Genomic DNA, 3,291 nt, shown 5'->3' with positions numbered 1-3,291 from the left:
AGTCATTGTCGACTCTTAGCGACCCCATGGACTGCAGCCCACCAGGCTCCTCCATCCATGGGATTTTCCAGGCAAGAGTCCTGGAGTGGGGTGCCATTGCCTTCTCCCATGCACACTACCATATATAAAATAGATAACTCATAAGAACCTGCTGTGTGGCACCGGGAACTCTAGTCAATGCTCTGTAATAGCCTAAATGGGAAAAAAAAATCTTAAAAAAAAAAAAGAAGAGTGGATATATGTGTAGGAGTGATTCACTTTGCTGTCCACCTGAAACTGAAACAACACTGTAAATCAACTAGACTCCAAAAACATTTTTTTAAATAAAAGAGAAAAAGCCACTTTGTCCTGAGAATTCACACAAACAACTCTGAGGACATGAACTAAAGGTATTTTTGTGCTCATGGGCCCTTATGTTAGCACTGACATAAAATTAACCCCGTTTGAATCCCTCTCCTGGATTCTGTCCAAATGAGACTCTAGTTCCACGAGTGGGCTGATTCATTTCAGCTGGAGTATAAATGAGTGACAGTAGCTTAGTGTGCATGCCCCCATTAGTATTTGAGTTTCAGCAGAGACTTTCCTAAAAGGCAGGAGGAGATACCCAAGCTTGAAGTCCTCCTGGGCAAAACAGCATCCAGAGAAGATTGAAATGAGTGCTCCTTACCCACACAGGGCAGTCAGACCCCGGGGAAGGTTAGCAAGGATGCTACTTTGTGCAGAAGAGAAAGTGACTTTGTACCTCTTGAAGAAGGCATTTAGAGAAACCTGGATAGAACTCAGTCCACTGGCTTCAAAGAAAGACACATTTAATGTGATCCAGAGATTTCTGTTGTAGTTTCAAGAGGTGTCCAACCCCACCTCCTGGTCCTGTAATTCACAAGAAGGATTCACACAACTCAGCAACAGTTGCCATGCTCATGTGCTCAGTTGTGTCCCACTCTTTGCAACCCATGGACTGTGAGTCCACCAGGCTCCTCTGTCCATGGGATTTCCCAGGCAAGAATACCAGAAAGGGTTACCATTTCCTACTTCAGGGGATCTTCCTGACCCAGGGATCAAACCCAAGCCTCTTGCATCTCCTGCACTGGCAGGAGGATTCTTTACCACTAGTGCCACCTGGAAAGCCCTGTTACAGTTATGATTCATTATAACAGAAGGATACAGATCAAAATCAGCGGAACGAAGAGGCACACAGAGCAGGGTCCCAGAGACACCAGGCATGCCCACTCGGGCCACTGTGTGGTCAGTGCTTACTTTTCCCAGCAACAGTGGGTTACAACCCACACAAAGCGTTGCCAACCAGGGAAGCTCACCTGAGGCTGGTTGTCCAGGGTTTTCACCGGGGTTTGGTCATGTAGACACAACAGACTTTAGTCTCCAGCCCCTCCAGAGGTCAAGATCACACGATGATCCAAGGTCCCCACCTAAATGATATTGTTTGCATAGTTCTGGAGGAGGGCATGGCAACCCACTCCAATATTCTTGCCTGGAGAATCCCCATGGACAGAGGAGCCTGGCAGGCTATAGTCCATGGGGTTGCAAAGAGTCAGACAAAACTGAGCAACTAAGCACACACATCTAGCATGGCCCAAGGTCCCCAGGTAAACACACTCTTAGACAGCATATTCAAAGGACTGAGAAATCACCTCTCTGGAGCCAAGCAAGAGTCAGAACTTTATTTGGACAGGGTTAACCCTTTACTGCATACCTGCCCTCTTATCCCATAATCTCAGCCCCAAGAATCTCATGATACTTTGTGAATAAGCCAGAGAAATAAGCACAGGTCTGTATAAATAGGAGGATCCAATAGCTAGTATACTGCCAGTATTCAAAGAGCGATAAATTAATAAATTGCTGATTCAGAGGGAATTTCCTAACGGCATTCTGAGAATTCCCCTGGCCCTTCCTATTCAACATTTTTATCAATGACTTGGGATGAAAATAAAGACTACAAGCTTACCAAATTTTCTGATGACACCCGATTGAGAAAGACAGAAATATGTCAGCTGACATAGTTGGAATCCAAATAGATTTCAGCAGCCTTGAGTGGTGGACCAGATCCCACAGGATGAAATATAACAGAGCTAGATGGACACTCCTGCTCCTGGATCCTCCACACCAACTCTGCAAGAGTAAGGTAAGAGACGTGGCAAAACAGTGTTGACCATGGAAAGGTTTGGCAGGTTAGCCAGAGGGGAGAGCCACATGAGTGTCAGCCTGGCCCCAGATTCCCAAAGTGTCTTTTCAGTCAAATGCATCATCTTTGAGGGGCGTGAAAGTTGTACCTGTAACCAGGATGGCAGTGAGGCTACACTGAGGTCCCACCTGTGCAGGAGCTCAGCAAGGCGCCTGGCACAGAGGACGTGCCCATCAGTGAGAGCTGGGTATTACTGTTATGGACATCACCAACGGATGACTCCTAACCGCAACAGAGGAGACCCTGGTCCTGCTCAACACAACCTGGCCTCTAGATGCACGACAACCGCCACCAGGCTGGAAAGGATGTGCAGAGGAAGGCAAGAACAGAAGTAAAGGGTGGAGCTCCCAGGAGCCCAATGTAGGGCAGATGCAGAACTGTCCGGAGAGGGTTCAGACCACCACAAGGGGTTATTTCCCTGCCCAGCAGGGACCAGAAAAGCATTTGGTCAGAAGGTTCCAGAGGAAACTCCAGGACTGTGTGACCTTAACAGGCTTTATGTTCAGTGACTTGATGGGGTAGGGAGAAAGAGGGACTCCCTGGCTCCAAGTCACACAGCCAGGAGATGTCAGAGCTGGAACAAACTCCCCCTTTGAATCTTCCCTGTGGAATGTGGCCCACTCGCCCAGGTGGCCATGTGACGATCTGGGTGGAACTCAGATAAACAGTTTATGTTTTGATGGATAGGTTGTATCTCAGCCTGTATGAGGAAAAAATACCTAATTAGCACAATAAAACCATTTTCTCAGGTATTCATTCGTTCCTTCTTCAAAAGAAGAACAGTGTGGAGGTTCCTCAAAAAATGGAAAATAGTAACTACCATCCTGGGTCTCCCACATTGCAGGCAGATTCTTTACCAACTGAGCCACCAGGGAAGCCCCAGAACGACCGTATGACCCAGCAATAAAGCTATATGCACCTGATGTTCACTGCTGCACTATTTACAATAGGCAGGCATGGAAACAACCTAGATGTCCATCAACAGATGGATGGATAAAGCAGACGTGGTGCATACAGACAATGGAATGCTACTCAGCCATTAGAAAAGAGCAAAATAAAGCCATGTGCAGCAACACAGATGGGCTTAGAGA

Source organism: Bison bison, unplaced genomic scaffold, assembly GCF_000754665.1.
Source record: "Bison bison bison isolate TAMUID 2011002044 unplaced genomic scaffold, Bison_UMD1.0 scf7180017860443, whole genome shotgun sequence".
NCBI lineage: Eukaryota > Metazoa > Chordata > Mammalia > Artiodactyla > Bovidae > Bison > Bison bison.
Note: the sequence above shows the minus strand (reverse complement) of the source record.